This window comes from Ursus americanus, chromosome 1 (genome assembly GCF_024610735.1).
Source record: "Ursus americanus isolate L20-20 chromosome 1, mUrsAme1.1.p, whole genome shotgun sequence".
Classification (NCBI taxonomy): domain Eukaryota; kingdom Metazoa; phylum Chordata; class Mammalia; order Carnivora; family Ursidae; genus Ursus; species Ursus americanus.
In genome coordinates this window covers 4,846,633-4,868,637 of record NC_142127.1, presented here as the reverse complement: position 1 = coordinate 4,868,637, position 22,005 = coordinate 4,846,633, and positions in this window count along the sequence as shown.

The following is a 22,005-nucleotide window of genomic DNA, read 5'->3' as shown; positions in this document are numbered from 1 at the left end:
GGCAGGTAAGGCTGTTGAAAGATGAAGAAACACATGTCATGTGGCAATTACTGAATAATGTGTTTTATGTACTCTCACATTCATTCTGTCCCAATTTGTTAATATCAAGTCAATTATCCATTCTCTTTAATGGAATGTGAATTCTTCGAGGGTATGTGACCATGCTTTACATTGGAGGGTCACAAATGGAAATGAGTAGTCATCAAAAGCTTCCAGGCAATTTTCCGTTTTAAGGTGTAAGCTCTTAGAGCACACCTTGCTTATTCATGCTAAAACCCTCAGTTTCCGATAACATAGTAGGGACTCAATAAACAGCCATTGATTAAATAGTAAGATTTGCTACTTAGATATCATGTTTAAGTTTCCTTTTCAATAACTGAAGAATTTGAAACCCAGATTTTTTTTTAATATGTTATTTATTTATTTGTTTGTTTGTTTGTTTGACAGAAAGAGAGAGCGCTTGCACATGAGCCACAGGAGAGGGAGAAGCAGACTCCTGGCTGAGCAGGGAACCCGATGCGGGCCTTGATCCAGGAACCCTGTGATCATGACCTGGGCCGAAAGCAGACGCTTCACCAAATGAGCCACCCAGGTGTCCCCAGACAGATTGTTTTACCTCCCCTCAGACTGCACAGCAAAAATTCTGTCTTGTAATTTTTAGGTGGGATTGCTTACCACCTCTCTGGACTATGGAATGGTATGTGTTTCAGTAAAGTTTATTGTAAGATGCTTTGATGCAATGAATATATTTGGCTCAATACTGAAGTACAAATTAATTGTGTAGAAAAGAAGCAATTAATAGTCAATCAAATAAAACAATATAATCTAGAAATAAGGGAAAAAACGAGCAGATAAAAAGGACTTTGAGTCTAAGGAATACACATTTAATCTCTCTTCTCAAATTTCCCCAGTATTAATTTGCAACATTAAACCAAAGAAATAAGTAAAAAGAATAGCCTCCTAGGCTGTCCTGTAGAATGTTCAAAAGAAATAAAAATGAATGCCTTAGATTGGTCAAGATAGTGATTAAATTTCAGTATTTCCCTCATGCTTTCCAAAACTAAAGTGAGATGTAGCAGTTAAATTCTGAGTCAGGGTTTAATAGCAAATACAGTAACAAATAATTTGACCCCCAATTAGTTATCAGGAGGGTCTGGAAATTTATGATAGCTTAATAGAGAATTTCAAGTTCTAAGTTTAATTAAACAAACAAGCAAAATGTTAAGAGATCAATATAAACCCCAACTAAAATAATGATAATCTCACTACACTTAAATTTTCCTAGTCATTTAATTCCAAAAGATAAAGACATTCCAAGTGATCTAAATACCTGAAACCAAAAAAATCTAATTTTCACAGTCAAAATTCTTATTTTTGTATAAAAAATTAGGATTAATGTGACAATGGAAAAAGGATGATGTTGGAGAGAAAGCTTTGCACAGATTTGTGCTGTACGTTCTTGGACACATTTTTCAGCTCCTCTGCTTTTCTGTACCGTTATTTCTAAAAGGACTGGCATTAGTAACATAGAATTATGGTGAGGATTAGAGTCAGGGGAACTGTTAGTTACCTGTGTTAGATCTTCTTCCACTTCTTTTCTTTCCACGTCTTTCATATCGTGATCCCTGGCATACCAAGTCTGAAATGGAAATTATCATGAATGAAGTTCATTGAAGAATACGGAGTCATCAGTTGTAGGTGCTGGATGGGTGTGGGTATTTATACCCCTCATAGACCAATTAATGACTATGGGCTGCCTAGAAATGAGGCATGCCTTTGAGTGAGCTGCAGATATAAGTATCTCACTGAGGAAGGTCACCTCACCTCACTCATAGTTGACATTCTTTCTGCAAGTAAAAGATATGAGCATTCTTAATATCCTTTACAGTTAAGATACTGTGACTTTACACATAACTGAACAGTGAGACCTATGGGGTTCTTTGAAGATTTTCCTACCTATTGAGAGGGAGAAATAGAAGGGAATAATATGCAGTGAGTGAGACAGACCTATCACATCCTTGTTTCCCACCTTGGAGATTGGTTTATTCCCACCTACATTAGTCATCTTCTGGAAATGGAAGAAAATAGAAGGGTAAAAGTCAAACCAGAATCCACCCTATGACATTTAGTAACTGAATTAAGTAATTTTAGAAAGTCTTATCTGGCTATCCTCATTTTAGAGAATTTGTTGCCCTGGTGTTTTAGACTGTTTTTCTTGGTTCCCTACTTGGAAGTAAAAGCATTCTGATTGATCTAGAGATTAAAAAGATGAAGGATCTGGGATACAACAGATGCTTAATATTATTGTTTTCTCTTCTCTATAAAACACAAATCATTTTACAAGATTCAGCTGCTCAAGACTCTTTAAAAGTGGATCATTTCATACAGCTGGATTTTCTAATAAACAAAACATCTAATGGGCATAATTCCCACATATGATGTACAATGTTTTACTACGTGAAAAAAGAGTTTTCTAAATAAAATTTACACATTAATTGATATCTGTTCAATCAATATGACCAACTAAGTATTAAAGAATATTTTAATGCAGACAGATATGTGACTCCATCTGAATGACCTCACACTTTTGTGCTTTGAGAATCCTTGTTATGTTTATAGCTCTGCTCATACCATCAGGCTGCCCACTGTCAAAGCCCTCTGCTGGCCAGGTGTTCCCGAGCTTAGGCCTTCATGCCTTTATATATTTGTGGCAATCTATAAATCCTCAGTAACCAGTTACCTAGTCCTGCTGGAACTATGCCTAAATCATTAACACAGAGGTTTTCAATGAATCTCCACTGGCTCTTTTGTTCATGCATTTCACAACTGGTCCAGTAGTATTGTTGGGTCATTCTCTGGATTTTATCTTTTCTGTTGCATAAGATTCCAAAATGACTAGATTGAAAGTGGATGATGTCTTTAATCTTTCTTCCTCTCTTCATGTAATTTCCATTTTCTTGAGTAATAGTTTTTATAGTAATTGTTGCTGTACATTAAGTTCTTATTATGTTGAGAACACTATTAAACACTTTATAATATTTTATTGAATAAAGCCCAATACAGTGGGTGGGATAATTTCTATTTTAAAGATGAAGAAACTTTAAAAAAAAATCAAGATCACATAGATAAATAACTGTCAGTCCTGAGCTTTCAATTCATGTTCTAGTAAAATAATTTAATACATAACAAAAATTTAATACACACACACACACACACACACACACGTATATCTCTTTTCCTGCTTTGGGTATTTCGTGTACTTGCCAATATCTCTCTAGAGATCATGGAAGATTTGTCCATATTTTGAGAGTAGTGTATAAACAAGGCACTCAAAACCATATAGAAGAAGATAGGCCTTTATTGCACTTTTTTTCTAGAATATGTATGCCTATCATTGCAAAGCAATCCTCAATGCATAAGGTAGTATTCTATTGATTTGAGAAAGCCATACAATTTTTAGCTATTTTGGAAAATTCAGTCTATCTTTAGAAGAAAGAACAGTGCTTTATTTATTTTGCTTAAAATATAGGTTCGATGGTATGGCTTCATAAATACACATCTTCACATCTCATTTTCATGAAGATCTCCCAGGTATTACAGTCACTGAGCATTACTGAAACAGTTCTCTACCAGAAAAACAATATAACTCAGGAGACTCAGTATAAAATTATTATTTTAAGTGTTATTACTTTTATAGCTACAGGAATGCCTATGGTAATTTGCAATGAATAAATACATGATAACAAATAAATATACACAAAATATGAGAAGTAAAGAGCTTTCTCTGTAAAGGCTAGACTAGCAATGGGTTGCAGGTGCTTAAAAAATGAAGATGATGCTGACTTTAGAGGATTGGAAGAAAGAGAGCAAACAGGTAATTAGTTCTGAAGGCTGAAGGCTGGATGATGCTAAGACAGCAGATTTATTCAACCATTTCACCGCCATTTAGAGCATAAGAAAGAGTCAAGCCATGCAAGTCAAAATTCAGTTCATTAAAGGTAAAAATGAAATATACATTTAAACAAATAAACAACACAAGATCGGTGCTAGGATAGAGTGGAGAATGGATAGAAATTTATTCTGGTCCCATGTTACCCCACTCTGCTAAGCTTCCTCCTCCCCTTCCAAGTCGCTCTTCATTACTATATACTATCCTCTTATGCTTCCTTGTCCTTCCTCTCCACACTGGCTATGACAGGGCCCTTCATGATTTAGAATTTTGTCAAATTTTCAGTATCATCGTTTGGTGACTCCTCCACCAATATCTTACCATCAACTCACAGCAAATTCCTTGTAACTGCCTAAAGAATCTTTGAAATTCTAATTATTTCAGAAAAAAAAAAAAAAACAGAAAATCTTCTGTACCATTGCTATTCCCAGTTCCTCTCCAAATGGATACGCCTGCTTAACTTCCACCACTTATTTCAAACATTTTACATTTCAGATTTCTGCTCTCATAGGTTGTTTTTTTTTTCTTTTTTTAATAATATTTATTTTGTTATATTAGTCACCATACAGTATATCCCCAGTTTTTGATGCAATGTTCCATGATTCATTACTTGCATATAACACCCAGTGCACCATGCAATATGTGCCCTCCTTAATACCCATCACTGGCCTATCCCAATCCCCCATCCAACTCCCCTCTGAAGCCCTCAGCTTGTTTCCCAGAGTCCACAGTCTCTCATGGTTCATTCCCCCTTCTGTTTACCCCCCCCCTTTCTTCCTTTCCTTGTCCTACCGATCTTCCTATTCCTTATGTTCCATAAATGAGTGAAACCATATGATAATTGTCTTTCTCTGCTTGACTTATTTCACTTAGCATTATCTCCTCCAGTCCTGTCCATGTTGCTGCAAATGTTGTGTAATCATTCTTTCTGATGGCTGAGTAATATTCCATTGTATATATGGACCACATCTTCTTAATCCAGTCATCTGTTGAAGGGCATCTCGGCTCCTTCCACAATTTAGCTATTGCGGACAATGCTGCTATGAACATTGGGGTGCATATGGCCCTTCTCTTCACTACGTCTATATCTTTGGGGTAAATACCCAGTAGTGCAATGGCTGGATCATAGGGTAGCTCAATTTTTAACTTTTTAAGGGACCTCCACAATGTTTCCCAAAGCGGCTGTACCAACTTGCATTCCCACCAACAGTGTAAGAGGGATCCCCTTTCTCCACATCCTCTTCAACATTTGTTGTTTCCTGCCTTGTCAATTTTTGCCATTCTACCTGGTGTAAGGTGGTATCTCAAGGTGGTTTTGATTTGAATTTCCGTGATGGCTAATGATTTTGAACATTTTTTCATGTGCCTCTTAGCCATTTCTATGTCTTCACTGGAAAAGTGTCTGTTCATATCTTCTGCCCATTTTTTGATTTGATTATTTGTTTCATGTGTATTGAGTTTGAGAAGTTCTTTGTAGATCTTGGATACCAGTCTTTTATCTGTAGTGTCATTTGCAAATATCTTCTCCCATTCCATGGGCTGCCTCTTAATTTTTTTGAAGGTTTCCTTGGCTGTGCAGAAGATTTTTATCTTGATGAAGGCCCACAAGTTCATTTTTTCTTTTGTTTCTCTTGCCTTTGGAGATGTGTCATGAAAACAGTTGCTGTGGCTGATGTCAAAGAGGTTGCAGCCTATGTTCTCCTCCAGGATTTCATCTCCATCTAGGAAATCCTCCATTTCGTCTCACATCTAGGTCTTTCAGCCATTTGGAGTTTATCTTTGTGTATGGTGTGAGAGAGTGGTCAAGTTTCATTCTATTGCATATAGCTGTCCAATTTTCTCAGCACCATTTATTGAAGAGACTGTCTTTTTTCCACTGGATGTTTCTTCCTGCTTTGTCAAAGATTAGTTGCCCAAGGAGCTGAGGGTCCATTTCTGGGTTCTTTATTCTGTTAGTTGGTCTATGTGTCTGTTTTTGTGCCAGTACCATGCTGTCTTTGTGATCACAGCTTTGTAGTACAGCTTGAAGTCCGGCAATGTGATGCCCCAGCTTTGTTTTTGCTTTTCAACAATTCCTTGGTGATTTGGGGCCCTTCTGGTTCCACACAAATTTAAGGGCTGTTTGTTCCAGTTCTTTGAAAAATGTCATTGGTATTTTGATCGGGATGGCATTGAACGTGTAGATTGCTCTGGGTAGCATAGACATTTTAATTATGTTTATTCTTCCAATCCATGAGCTTGGAATATTTTTCCATCTTTTTATGTCTTCTTCAATGTCTTTCAAGAGTGATTTGTAGTTTCTAGAATATAGACCCTTTACGACTCTGGTTAAGTTAATTCCGAGATAACGTATGATTTTTGGTGCTATTGTAAATGGAATGGATTCCCTAATTTCTCTTTCTTCAGCCTCATTGTTCATGTATAGAAATGCAACTCATTTCTGAGCATTGATTTGTATCCCGCCACATTACTGAATTGCTCTATAAGTTCTAGTAGTTTGGGGGTGGAGTCTTTTGGGTTGTCTAAATAGAGTATCATGTCATCTGCTAAGAGAGACAGTTTGACTATTTCTTTGCTGATTTGGATACCTTTTATCCCTTTTTGTTGTCTGATTGCTGTTGCAAGGACTTCTAGTAATATGTTGAATAATAATGGTGAGAGTGGGTATCCTTGTCATGTTCCTGATCTTAAGGGAAAGGCTTTCAGCTTTTCCCCATTGAGAATGATATTCTCTGTAGGCTTTTCATAGATTTTTTTTATGAAATTGAGGAATGTGCCCTCTATCCCTACATTCTGAAGGGTTTTAATCAGGAAATGATGCTGTATTTTGTCAAATACTTTTTCTGCATCAATTGAGAGGATCATATGGTTCCCGACTCTTTTCTTGTTGATATGATCTATCACACTGATCGATTCGTGAATGTTGAACCACCCTTGTATCCCAGGGATGAATCCCACTTGGTCTCGATGGATAATCCTTTTAATGTACTTTTGGATCCTATTAGCTAGGATCTTGTTGAGAATTATGGTGTCCATATTCATCAGGGAAATCGGTCTGTTATTCTCCTTTTTGTTGGGGTCTTTGCCTGGTTTAGAGATCAAGATAATACTGGCCTCATAGAATGAGTTTGGTAGTTTTCTTTCTGTTTCTATTTTTGGAAACAGCTTCAGGAAAATAGGTATTATTTCTTTTTTGAATGTTTGGTAGAATTCCCTGGGGAATCCGTCAGGCCCTGGACTCTTGGTTTTTTTTTTTGGGGGGGGGGGGGGAAAGGGTGATCACCGCTGCAGTCACTTCATAATTAATTGGTCTGTGTAAATAATCAATTTCTTCCTGTTTCAGTCTTGGTAGTTTACAGGTTTCCAGGAAGGCATCCATTTCTTCCAGGTTGTTTAATTTATTGGCATAAATCTGTTGATAAAAGTTTCTAATGATCCTTCCTATTTCATTGGTGTTGGTTATGATCTCACCCCTTTCATTCATAAATTTATTAATTTATAATATAAAAATTAATAAAAAAAAAAGTCTTGCCAGTGGCTTATCGATCTTATTTCTTCTTTCAAAGAACCAACTTCTAGTTCTGTTGATCTGGTCTACTGTGCTCCTGGCTTCTAATTCATTGATCTCTGCTCTAATCTTGATCACCTGCCTTCTTATGCGTGGGTTAGGCCTATTCTTCTGTTCCAGCTCCAGCTTCTTGAGGTGAGAATATAAAAAACTGCATTTTTGATTTTTCTATTCTCTTGAGTGAGGTTTGGATGGCTATGTATTTTCCTCTTAGGACCGCCTTTGCTGTGCCCCACTGATTTTGGACCAATGTGTTTTCATTCTCATTGGTCTCCAGAAATTGTTTAAACTGATTTTTAATTTCCTGGTTTACCCAATCGTTTTTGAGCAGGATGGTTCTTAGTTTCCAAGTGTTTGAGTTTCTTCCAAATTTTTCCTTGTGATTTTCAATTTCTAAGCATTGTGGTCTGAGAATATGCAGGGAATAATCTCAGTCTTTTGTTATGGGTTAAGACCTGTTTTGCAACCCAGTATATGGTCTATTCTGGAAAAAGTTCCATGTGCATTTGAAAAGAATGTTGTTCTGGGGTGCAGGGTTCTATATATATCTATGAGGTTCATCTGGTCCAGTATATCATTCAAAGCTCTTGTTTCCTTGTTGATTTTCTCCTTAGGTGATTTGTATATTGCTGAGATCGGAGTGTTGAGGTCCCCTACTATTAATGTATTATTATCTATATGTCTTTTTATTTTGGTTAAGAGTTGGCTTATGTATCTAGCTGCTCCCCTGTTGGGGGCATAGATATTTATAATTGCCATGTCCACTTGTTGGATGCATCCTTTAAGAATAATATAGTGTCCTTCTGTATCTCTCACTACAGTCTTTAGTTTAAAATCTGTCTGATATGAGAATTGCTACCCCAGCTTTCTTTTGAGGTCCATTGGCATGAAAAATGGTTTTCCATCCCCTCACTTTCAGTCTGGATGTATCTTTAGGTTCAAAATGAGTCTCTTGTAGACAGCAAATGGATGGGTCATGTATTTTTATCTAATCTGCAATCCTGTGGTGTATTATGGGAGCATTTATGCCATTCACATTGAGAGTGAGTATTGAGAGAGATGATTTTAATGATGTCATGTTTCCTGTGAAGTCTTTTTTCTTTTTTCTATAGATTGTAAATTTCTGTTCTGTATCACTCTTGGGCCTTTTTACTTTTATAGAACTCCCCTTAATATCTCCTGTAGGGCTGGTTTGGTGTTTATGAATTCCTTCAGTTTCTGCTGATCCTGGAAGGCCCTTATTTCTCCATCCTTTCTGAATGGCAGCCTTGCTGGATAAAAGATCCTTGGCTTCGGGTGCCTGGGTGGCACAGCGGTTAAGCGTCTGCCTTCGGCTCAGGGCGTGATCCTGGTGTTATGTGATCGAGTCCCACATCAGGCTCCTCCACTATGAGCCTGCTTCTTCCTCTCCCACTCCCCCTGCTTGTGTTCCCTCTCTCACTGGCTGTCTCTATCTCTGTCAAATAAATAAATAAAATCTTTAAAAAAAAAAAATCCTTGGCTGCATGTTCTTCTCAGATAGAGCTTTGAAAATACCCTGCCAACTCTTCCTAGCCTGCCAGGTCTCTGTAGACAGATCTGATGTTATTCTGATATTTTTCCCTCTGTACATAAGGGTTTTCTTCCCCCTGGCCACTTTCAATACTATATCCTTGGATCTAATATTTTCAAAATGCACTATGATGTGACGTGGTGTAGGTCTGTTCTCATTGACCTTGGGAGGGGTCCTCTCTGCTTCTTGGACACAAATGTTTGTTTCCTTTGCCAGATTAGGGATGTTCTCTGCTACAATTTGTTCAAATATCTCTTCTGGATCTCTCTTTCTCCACCCCCTCAGGGATGCCAATGATTCTGACATTGGAATGTTTCATTGAGTCAGTAATCTCCTGTAATCTACCTTCTTGAGATTGAATTTTTTTGAACCAAGTTTCCATTTTTACTTTCTCTTCTACCATCCCATCCTCCAATTCACTAATTCGTTCTTCTGCCTCATTTACCCTGGCCATCAGAGCATCTAGTTTAGCCTGCATTTGATTCATACCTTTTTTAATTTCTGCCAGATTCACTCTCATTTCTGTCCTTAGAGATTCTATATTCTCTTTAATATTTTCGTTGATATTTTTTTCAAGCCTACACATCATCTTGACCATTGTTACTCTGAACTCCATTTCTGACAATTTGGTTATATCCATATCCATCAGTTCTGTGGCAGAGGCCACAGACTCATTATCTTTTCTTTTCTGGGGTGGATTTCTCCTCCTCAACATTCTGATGAGGAGAGGTTGTGGATATGCCCAGAGCCCAAGTTATTGACCAGGACATAGGCAGTGTGCACTTGTTTTATAGGGACCTTAGGGATGTCAGCTTCCTGATTTTTCAGCCTGCCTTCTGGGGGAGGGTCCTGCCTTGCTGATATTCAGGCAACCCTGTTTGGGTAGAGTTGCCCTGTCCCCTGCGAGGGGGGATGGGCATGGGCACAATGTGAGCTGGTATTTCCAGGCTTTTGTTCTCTGGCGGCTTTCCCTGGCGGTTTTCTGTGTCTCTTCTGAGAGTCAGAGCAGCAGTGGCCATATCCTAGTCTCTTTCTCAGAACCGTGAGATCACAGTTTGCTCTCCACTGAGCTCTCTTGGCCACTTTAACTCTGATTCTGTTGGTGCTGCTAAAAACCCTGCAGCGTCCTGGGATGTGCGCCCCACAGCCTGTGTCCCAGCCCTCACTTCCAGGGCCAGTGCATCTCTGTCCTTTGTGCTTCTAACACCGCCAGCCACCCCTGGTTCCCACACGCGCTCCTGAGCTCCCGGTTTTAGTCAGGTTTCAGTGATTGCTCAGGAGCTCCGGTTTTCATTCTGGTCACGCGTGTTCCTGGGCTCATGGTCTCAGTCTGCTCTCTCCCGGGTGCCAGTCCACGAGTCCTGACAGCTCCCCAGCACGAGTGGCTACTGCTTACCCGCGCCCGAACGTGGAGGCTCCCTCCCCCTTCCGTTTATCTTCCTATATCTGTACACAGATTCACAGCTCCCCATTTCATATCTCAATACTCAGCGCTGGAGATTTCGTTTGTAGAGATCCAAGTGTATCTTCCTGCATCTCAGGCTGATTCCATGGGTTTTCAGGATGGTCTGGTAGATATCCTGCTCGACTCAGGGGACCCACTGAGAAAGGGTCTCCTACTCCTCTGCCATCTTTTCTCCTCCTTGCAGAAAGTGGTCACTTGGGGCGCCTGGGTGGCACAGCAGTTAAGCATCTGCCTTCGGCTCGGGGCGTGGTCCCGGCGTTATGGGATCGAGCCCCACATCAGGCTCTTCTGCTATGAGCCTGCTTCTTCTTCTCCCATTCCCCCTGCTTGTGTCCCTTTCTCGCTGGCTGTCTCTCTCTGTCAAATAAATAAATAAAATCTTAAAAAAAAAAAAAGAAAGCGGTCACTTTTCTGTTCATAGAGTTTTTGCTACTATTTTCTTCATTCTCCAGTTGCGTTCATAGGTATTCAGAATGGTTTGGTAGCTCTCTCACTGAATTCCTGGGACCAGATGAACTTTAGATCTCCTGCTCTTCCACCATCTTGGAACGCCGAGCTCACAGGTTCGTTTTGTATTCACCCTCCGTGTTCAGTAGCAAAATTGTTCTCACCCACGCTCATCTGTCTTTGTTGGGTCATGGTTGTTCTAATTATCCTAACCCCACTGAAGACTGAATCTGGCTCATTCAAGGCAGGGATTTTGCTCCATCTCTTGGTCCACCCCAGGGCCTACCACATATTCCTTGTGGTCCAATTGCTAAGCTCTCCCAAACACAAACCCAGCTCCTTGCTCCTCAGCAAACCTCACTTAATGATCTTAACCACCACTTTTTTTTTCTAGGTTCATTTTTAGCCAAGCATTCCCATCTTGCAGATCTCCCTAATCTGTCCCATATTTCCCTATATTCCACCCCAAAATGAAGACTCTGTGACTATAGTTTATTCAGAAGGTGCAGAGTTGCCAGCAGAGACTAGAAAGTGATTCCAGGAAGCAAAGAGAAGCAATAATGGGTGACCTCAGGTCATGACTGAGCTTTATCCTACAGAGACACTCAAAAATTATGTTAGTACATGTCTTGCTAAGAGCAAGGAGACAGAAGTATTTACATCATCACATCTGTGATTCATTGTTCAAGGCTTTCCTTAGAAGGCTTTTATGTAGGTAGGACAGGTTGCAGCAACCAGAGGGAAACCCTCCAACAAAGATCTTAAGTATCAGGCTGGGACGTTTGGGCACATAGAAGTGGGCTAATTATGCAAGGTAGAACATGGATAGTATCCACCACAATTCATCCATAACTACATTCTTGGCTTACTTCACATTATGAGTGTAAGAATATGACATCTTAGCCTCTCCCTTGTCTTTACATATCTCCCAGGGCATACTTTCTACTACCAATTTACTTCATTAGGTTTCAGTCAATGCAAAATATAAAACATTACTAAGCATGATAAACGTAAGAAAAAAGATTTTAATGTCTCCATTCTATGTATTGCATAGAGGTATTACCAACGTTATGCTACACTGTTGGATTAGGGTCTTTTGTTATTAATGTTACTACCCATTACATATATACATAGTCTGTAGCCTGAGCTATAAGTGGCTGAAAAACAACTAAGTGTGACATCACTTCTAATTTCTAGTTCCCTTTCTTCCCTTTTATCCTTGCTTCCTAAAGCAAACTTCATTTCAATAGTGAAAAATAACTCAAAGTTCTTTGACAAAAAGGGATGACAACTTAAAATGTTGGAAAATCCTTTGTCTTTCATAATCAGATATAAAACATACTGCCAACAAATATAAGTAGTTAGAATATAATTAGAATGTGAGGTGCACTTTGGAGATGAGGGAAGAGAATTAGACAGGAATCTGGCATGTATTAGGGAATCTATTAGCACATACATTAATTGTCACTACAGAAAGAATTAAAAAGTACAAAATGGGGCATAAGTGTCATCCTCTTCCAATTTTTAGAGACTGATCTGAGCACACAATCGTAGATGCTGGATGTTTCTGGAAAGATAAATGCATGTGCTGGATTTTTCCTCCTTCCATGTTAGCAGAAGCTGCATTTCAGAGTCCACCTGAAAAGTTCCCCCACAAAATTTCAGAGCTGATGTCCTTCAAAGACATCAGAGGTCTTCTCTGCTGAACCGTGAAAGGGTCCTTGTTCTTCCACAACTGAGAATGTTGTTAGGAAATAAGGAGTCTTGTTATTGCTCCTGTAACTGTTTGATCTTTCCATTTGTTTAACAAAACTTGTGTTATCTCTATTGTTAACCACAGGATGGGGTTTTTTCAGAGTCAGAATAAAGACTTTGGAAAAAAGGCCCATATTTGACTCATCCTGGTAATAGAAAAGCCTTACAAATGTAGAATAACGTGTGGGTCCCATCTATACACGCAGGTGTTCCACCAGCTGCTGACATTTCCCCCATTCTCTTCAAAAGACACTCTGAACTGATTCACTGACAGATGGATTTTGAAAGAGACAATGAAATTTTTAAGTTTTCCTTTCTGGCAAACTAGAGAGAGAGAATGTGTATATGTGTTTTGGAGAAAGAAAAATCACAACCACACACAAAAAAGTTTTTGCAATTAATGAAGCTTCTCTGTGAAGACTTGCTTTAAATTCTATAGTCTAAACAAACACTCAATGATTATAATTAAAAATTCTTCCATGGAAAGATAGAGGAGACTGCTGAGTCTTTGGAAAGCATCTTCCCTCAGATTAAAATATCCATTTTTCTTTTTTTAATATTTGTCTATGTGGAAAAACTAATTAGAACTAATTAAAGTGAGTACAAGGATACCAAAGCTTACGAGTGCCTATTTTGGATAATTTTAAAATGGATGTGCAAAATGAGATGCTTTCAAACTTCTCCTCTTTAGCAAAGGATCAATGAACAGGAGAGGACTCAGTTTCCAAAGTCAAATCCAAAATAGGTCAAATGAAATTTTGGAAGAGAAAATTCTCTGCATGATAATATGTCATGGGTGAGTATAGATGACCAGTGATATCTTCCAAACAGGAGACAGGATGTCAAATTACTATGCTAGGAAAAAAATGCACACACATACACAGTTTAAATAAACTGGTGGAATTAGATTGAACTGCTAAATCAAAAGAGGTAGTGGTGTTAGCTAAACTAAATTATGTTTAGTTTCATAATTTTTCCTCAAGGGTGAGAAAAAAGAACTCAGCTCGTGTGTTTCCTACCCATGAGGAAATGTAGGCAGGCATTTTTCAGCAGTGGTTAAAGGACCCAGGCTCTGGAGGCAGCTAGAGCTTCTGGTAAAGAGATCTCAAAGACATTTTTGATGAGGATTAAAGAAGAAAATTTATGTAAAAGATCTGCATAATGCCTAGCACACAGCAGGTGGTCTATATATTTTAGCTTCCTCTCCTTCCCATTCTCTCAAGGTTAGTCTATTCAAATTCGACAGATGATCAATGGGATGTTGAAAGAATACCGATAAAATGTAAATCTTGTTTTGTTTTAATTTTATTTGAAACTTAGATACAAATTTTGTCAGCCAGGGATTTAACAGGTGGAAAACTAAAAGTAGAACGGGTTTGTGGCATATATGAAGTAGGCACACTTGCAGCACTGTGTTTCTATCTCACGCAGTCATATTCGGTGAATTAATTGAAGTCCATTTGTACACTTGCACTGGAAGATAAGTCTCTAATTGAGAACATAAAAGATGTCTCTGGCAGGTATTTGTGAAGGGAGAAGCTACTAATATGGGTAATGTACTAATCATAACCGGGTTTTCTCTTCCTGCTAAATTTAATTTAATTATGAAGAATTATATATTTAGGTTTAAAAATCAAATAGGACTAAAGTTTCAAAATGAAAAATGCAATCCTTTGCCCAACCTCCCCCATCCTGCATTTCATGGTCCACTCACCAAAGGTAACCACATCCAAAATTTAATCCTATTTTCAGGCATACACCTTAATCTAGCTAGATAATACGTTTAGCATATTAGGATATTTATTGGTTTATCAGTATTAGACATCACTTAATATAGTGAGGGTTTATTTGTCTTATAGTACCATCTCTACGTGGCATTTTCCCAATATTGTTACATGCCAATATTTTTGTTAAATTGTCATGGTTTCTGTTGTGATTTATATATAATTTATATATACTATATGGCTTAGTCAAGAATTCTGTTAATGGATGTTTTCTATTATACACACATATAAATATTTTCTTGGCATTAATAAGAACCAATTTTAGTAATTGTTATTTGATTAGTTGTATCAGTACATGCATTTTTTCCCTCTCAGAGCTACACTAGAACTTTCAAATTCTATACACTTTTTTTTCCCCAGATGCTCAAATAACAGTCATCTATTAGTTTCATTAACTAATCCTCTGGATCCTTTTACATCTTAACTGACCACCTTCCTTTTTCCACTGGACCAATAGCTTTTTCAACATACACAGCATTTATTTTTCAGACTTCTTTGCTACTCTGTTGTGTAGGATTCTTCATTTTTTTAGATCCTATATTAACTACTTTTAGAAATTTACTTTATTGTTTTGTTAAAGCATAACTTCTATTAACTTTTTGTTTTATTTATTTATTTATTTATTTATTTATTTATTTATATTATGTTTAGTTAACCACCATATAGTACATCATTAGTTTTTTGTTGTTCTTGTTTTGTTTTGTTTTTATCATGTTACGTTAGTTACCATATAGTACTTCATTAGTTTTTGATGTAGTGTTAGTAACCTTTTAAATGGAGAATGGTATTCATATTTTTGAAGACTTGTGATTTTGAAATTATATTTAACCTTCAATATTAATAATTTGGCAAAGTGAAGAATCTGACATTCAAAATTTTTGTTAAAAGTCTGTAGCTGTGGCTCCACTAGAACCTGCATCACTTGAGGAATTTGATGATATCTGATTCAGAAAAGTCTATTGATATAGGGTACTTACTTGTGTAACTCTATGGTTATACATGAATTTGCACTTTTGTGATATTCAGCAATTTGTCATTAAACAAAATTTGACATCTTTCATATGTAGAAAATGGAGTCTAGAAATAAAACCACATGTAAGATTCAAAGATACTTTGAATGAAAAAGGTGTCAGAAGCTAGGTCTTCAGAATCAATGATCACAGGAGTAATGAGCATTATGTACCTGACTTGTGTTCTTGGTTCCATAACTTACCAGCTGTGTGACTTTAAACAAAGTAGCTCACCTTTCTGAACTTGAATGTCATCAACTGAAAAATAAAGATAAGAATATCTGCATTGAAAGATTTTTTTTATAGCTTAAGTGAAGATTAAAAAAATCATTTATATCTTCTATTTTAAGTAGGCATATACACTTTTTTCAAATGGGTAATTTTGAATGTTTTTTGCAAGATGACTTCATAAACAGCTAAACTTCTTGTGATATGGAATAGTATATTTTATGCCAGCCATCAATTCTATGAAAAATGAGTAATTAGTCAAGGATGATAAAATGCATTAATTAAAAACACACAATGTTTCAGCTTAATATACAGAAATGAGTTGCTTGAAGCTGTCCTTTAGTCTATGGGATATTTAAATATACACAGTTTGAAGGTGAAAATAAAAATATTACTAAAGAAAAACAAAGTAAATCAAAATAGAAGGAGCACACTCATTTCTCTCTCATTAAAAACATCAAATAAATGATTAACTTCCTTCCTTTTCATAACTAAATTAATATGTGTAGAAGAACAAAAACAGCAATACATCATATTCCAATCAAAGGGGTAGAAATGAAAGAACACAAATTATGTTGCTCATTATACATGTCAATTATTGGCATTAGACAACCAGTTTTAAAATTATACCTTGCAACCATGACTAGAAATTCCCTTTAACTATGCAAATGTAAGCACACTTAATTCTGTTTTCCTAATAGGCAATCTAACATATCAGGCTTTTCCTCTCTCTCTCTCTCTCTCTTTATAATTTAAGCCCACCTAGTGTATTTCCTGAGTATTCATCTCACTTTATCAACAAAGATTAAAGACTTACACTAGCTGGTAATCCCATTATCTTGCACGATAAAAGTAAAAGTATCTTTGGTCACTGCCTGCAGAACTCAAGGGATTTACCATGAGTGTATACAAAATCCAATTAATTCTCAGTTTTCTTAGCAGTCATGTAGATCATTACCTTATTCACTTGAGTGCTTATGTTTACCACTATTTTACCAGGAGGTTTTCTACAATATAAAATGCACTTGATTTTGTTCAAACTAAAATTATTTAGAGTGGGATTGGTTGAAAATATTTTAAAGATGAAAAACAGTAGATCATCCCCCCCCCCTTTTTTTAAATAAATGGGTTGGAGTCATGTATTACTTGAGAAGGCTCCTTTCAAGGTCTGATCTATTTCTTCAGGACAAATTCAAAATTTACATTTGGAGGTAAAAACATTCTCCCAACCCTTATCACAAGCCCCCTTAAACACACACACACACACACACACACACACCACATTTGACAAATGAAATCTGGCTGTAAGGACCAGAAACATTTGAACCAATAATCAGAAATTTGCTTTGCTTATCAAAGTCATAATGTTATTGTGATATTTAGGTAATGAGACAGTATCTCATGAAACATTTATTAAACTTCCTAAATTGTCATTATTATTACTTTACTAGTAATATTCACAACTGATTTTAAATTTTTTTCATTGTTTTGGGAAGATAAAATTGTTCGATGTGAATTTCTCATGGAATATTAGCTATAGTGTTGTAGGATAATTTATGGTATTGTGTAGGAGTAAATACAAGTTAAAAATAGACTTATTTCCAGCTGTTGAAAATGAAAGATTTGCCTTCTCTTATTTCTTTCAGAATTTCTTTCTCTGTCCTTTTCAAATGAATATAAATATTTTTAATGATTAAATAAGCCTCTAGCCAGTCTCAAAACTCTGTATTTCCTCAAGGAGCTGAGAGCCTTCTCTTTGAAATGTAATCACCAAGGAAAGTAATGCTGTATCTCCTGGTTTCCTGGGAGGAGATGGGCCTAATTTCAGCTGTCATTTGACTCCAAATTGCAAAACCTACTTTATTTATTGAACGGATTGTGTCCACTTAGTTATATAAAACAGTGAGATTTCTTTTGTCTTTGCAATCTCTTGAGCAGATTGCTTATCCAAGAATGCGCCTCTTCGCATTCTGGTTTAATGCTTAGTCAATAATAAAATTGTTTCATCTTCTACCTTTGTGGAGGGTTTTCTCCAATAGGGAGAAAATTTTGGCCTTAATTATATTTCTTCAACGAATTGATGCCCTTCAACTTCTTGAGTGTCTGCATGACACCCCTTTTAAGCTCACGATCTCAAAGATCTTGGGACAAAATCTTGTTGACTATTTTCTGCCTTTGAATACTGTGGCAGTCACGTGAACAATGGATTCTGAGCAGTGATAGAAAGAATCCAGTTCAACAAAACAACCTTCAAGACTGGAAGGTTCTTTTTTTTTTTTTTTTAGATTTTACTTTTTTATTTATTCGACAGAGAGACACAACCAGCAAGAGAGGGAACACAAGCTGGGGGAGTGGGAGAGGAAGAAGCAGGCTCCCAGTGGAGGCGCCTGATGCAGCGCTGGATCCCAGAACGCTGGGATAACACCCTGAGCCAAGGCAGACGCTTAACAACTGAGCCACCCAGGTGCCTGCAAAACTGGAAGATTCTTGTCAAAAACTCTTCAAATAAATATAAGCAATCTTACTTTCTCCAGAAGTATAAACAAAAAAAATTTGCACCAGACACATGTTAAAAATGGCAAGACAGATTTCATTCAAGCTACTGTAGTAGGGGAGAGAAACTTCAGTATAGAAATAAACTCAATTCTGAATGCAGCAAGACAGATGGCATTTAGAACCAGCAAGCAAAGTGAGGGGGTCAGTGGTTGGGAAATTACTAGGAGGAACTTGATTAGACATCGCGGGTGGGGAAATTCTTGCTAAATGGACCTCACAAGATTCTCACAGTCTTCTTGTTAAAGCCAGCCAAGGAATGAGCTGAAGATGAAGCTTGGTTGTAAAGAAGCCTGACTGCAATTTGATAAGGGAAAGAGTCCTCATCATAGTTCATACCAATGATTAACATAGTTGTTGCTTAATATTTTGGTTGAAAAGTAGAAAGGAAAAAAAATACATCAGCGAGTGCCTTAGGCATATCCTTTAAACATCTATTGTAGTTGAATCTTAATATACAAGACTTTTATTTTTTACTTTTTAAACAAACAAGCAAACAAACATATTCAGTACTGTGCGTTCAGTAAATATTTATTGCAAGTTGCCATATGAAACAAGGCTTTGTGCTAGATGTACAGCTCAGAGGGTTAAATGTATCCATTAACTTATTATTCCAATACAATAACTTAATATGATGAAAATCTGTATAATTATTTTAAAATTCAGAGAACTGAAACCCAGAGAGGATAAGTAACCTCCCCAGCATAGCACAAGTTATTTAACTAAATTGCATTATTTTTCTGCCAAAGGATTGTAAAAGATGGTTTACATAGAGACTACCAAATTAGGCTCTGTGAAGTAGTGGAAAAAAGTGAAAAAATCAGAATTCTCTTAAGGAACTTCTTAGAAAAACAAACAAAACAATAAAAAATAAGGGGGGGGGTGCCTGGGTGGCACAGCGGTTAAGCGTCTGCCTTCGGCTTAGGGCGTGATCCCGGCGTTATGGGATCGAGCCCCACATCAGGCTCCTCTGCTATGAGCCTGCTTCTTCCTCTCCCACTCCCCCTGCTTGTGTTCCCTCTCTCGCTGGCTGTCTCTATCTCTGTCGAATAAATAAATAAAATCTTTAAAAAAAAAATAAGGGGAAAAAAGCCCTGTGAAAAATGAAAACAAAAATCGGGAGATAAAGATCAAAGCGTGCCGTTGCACAGCCTTTGTCTTCACAACAGCTCCAGGATAAGTTGTCAAGTGACCTTAACAATTTGTGACCTTAAAATAAGTGAGAAAAAAATTGTGTTAAATGCATTTTCTGTTTACACCCACTCTTTAATTTGCATGTACTTTGAATATAAGTTTCTGGTGTGTGTTTTGGTGAAGGGACAGAGTTTCATTTATACCTGGTAATTTTACATTGGGTAATGGACCCTTAATTTAAATTAGCTCCTCTATTTTCATAATGTAGGTTTTCTCCAATGTGTCTTCTAAGAATTTTATAGTTTTGCATTTTACATTTAGGTCTGCAGTCCATTTTGATTTAGTTTTTACAAAGGGTCTAAAATCTGTCTAGATTTATTTTTTACATGAAGATGTCCAGGTGTTCCAGTAAAATTTGTTGAAGAGACTATCTTTGCCCCATTGTATTTTCTCCTTTGTCAAAGATCAGTTGCCTCTATTGATATAAAGTCTATTTCTGAGCTATTTTGTTTCATTGGTTTGTTCACCTATTCTCTGACAATATCACCCTGGCTTGATTACTATAATGTTAAAGTAAGTCTTCAAGTCAGATAGTGCCTGTTCTCTAACTTTGCTCTTCTTCAATATTGTGTTGACTATTCCAGGATTTTGCATCTCCATATGCACTTTAGAATCAGTTTTCAGTATCCACAAAAGAAGTTGCTGATATTTTGGTTGCTCTTACATAGAATCTATAGATCAACTTGGAAAGGACTGATAATGATATGTATCTTTCTATTCATGAACATGGAATATCTCTCCATTTATTCAGTTCTTTGATTTTGTTCACCATTTTATAGTTTTCTTTATCTGTAAGTTCTATACCTTATACATATTTTGAATGATATATACCTAAGTATTTCATTTGTCTGGGTACTAATATAAATGGTATTGTGCTTATTCAAATTTCACTCACTCATTGTTGGTATAAAAAAAAGCAGTTGACTTTTGTATAATAACCTCGTGTATGGCAACTTTACTGTAATCACTTATTAGTTCCAATTTTTTGGTTGATTCAGATTTTCTACATTGATGATCATGCCATCTACAAAGACACACAGTTTTATTTCTTCCTTTCCAATATGTATACCTTTTATCTCCTTTTTCTTATCAAGTTATCTAGAAATTCCAGTACAATGTTGAAAAGCAATAATGAGAGGGGACATCCTTGCCTTACAGTAGATCTTAGTGGAAATGCTTTAAGTTTCTCATCATTAAGCAGAACATTAGCTGTAGGTTTGTTTTGTTTTGTTTTTAATTTTTATTTATTTATTTGAGAGAGAGAGGGAGAGTGAGCACAAATAGAGAGTGAGCACCAGTGGGAGGAGAAGCAGAGGGAGAGGGAGAAGCAGACTCCCCGCTGAACAGGGAACCAGAGGTGGGACTTGATCTGAGAACCCTGAGATCATGACCTCAGCCAAAGGCAGATGCTTAACGGCCTGAGCCACTCAGGCATTCCAGCTGTAGATTTTTTGTGGAAAGTATTTATCAAGTGGAGAAAGCCCTTATTCCTAGTTTAATGAGAGTTTTTATCATGAATGGCTATTGGAATTTATCAAGTGCCTTTTCTGCATCTATTAATATGACTATGTGTTTTTTCTACTTTAGCCAGTTGATGCCATAGTTTACATTAATTGATTTCAAATATTAAACCAATCTTGCATACCTGAGCTAAATCCCACTTGGTAGTGGTATATAAATCTTTGTATTTAGTGCTGGATGCAGCTTGCTAATACTTTATTGAGGACTTTTGCACCTATGCTTATGAAAGATATTAGTCTGTAGTACTCTTTTCTTGTAGTATCTTTGCCTTGCTTCTGGTATTAGGGTATCCCACCCTCAAAGAGTGAGTTAGGAAGTATTCCCTCTGCTTCTATTTTCTGGAAGAGATGATAGAGAATTGATATAATATTTGGTAGAATTCACTAATGAATGTATCTGAGCCCAGTATTTTCTGTTCTGGAAGATTTTAAATTATAAATTCAATTTCTTTAATACACATGAGCCATAAGCCTATTCATCTTGTCTATTTCTTCTTGTGGGATTTTTGCAGATTGTGTCTTTCAAAGAATTGGCTTATTTCATCTATGTTATCAAGTTTGTGGGCATAAAGTTTTCATAGTATCCCTTGATTATCTTTTTAATGTTTTGGGAACAACAGTGAAATCTTCTCCCTCATTTTTGATATTACTAATTTGTAATATTACTAATTACCATCCTTTTTTTTGCACATTTATTTTGAAAACCAGAGAAAGAAGACTTTTTCTACCCCTACCCACAAATGTCTCTATGAATTTATCAGAAGTCCTCTGTATTTTTTCCCAATACAGCTACTGCTTTTTATACTTCTATTTAAAACTTAGTACAGTTCAATGGCCTGATCTAAGAAGCTAGAAAGTTTTATTTAGTTTCTTGAAGCATGGACTTAATTCAACTAAATCAACAACCATCCATTCATACCATCCTAGACATGATTCTAAGTGTAGAAGGAGATATAAAGATTGAAAAATACAAGGTATAA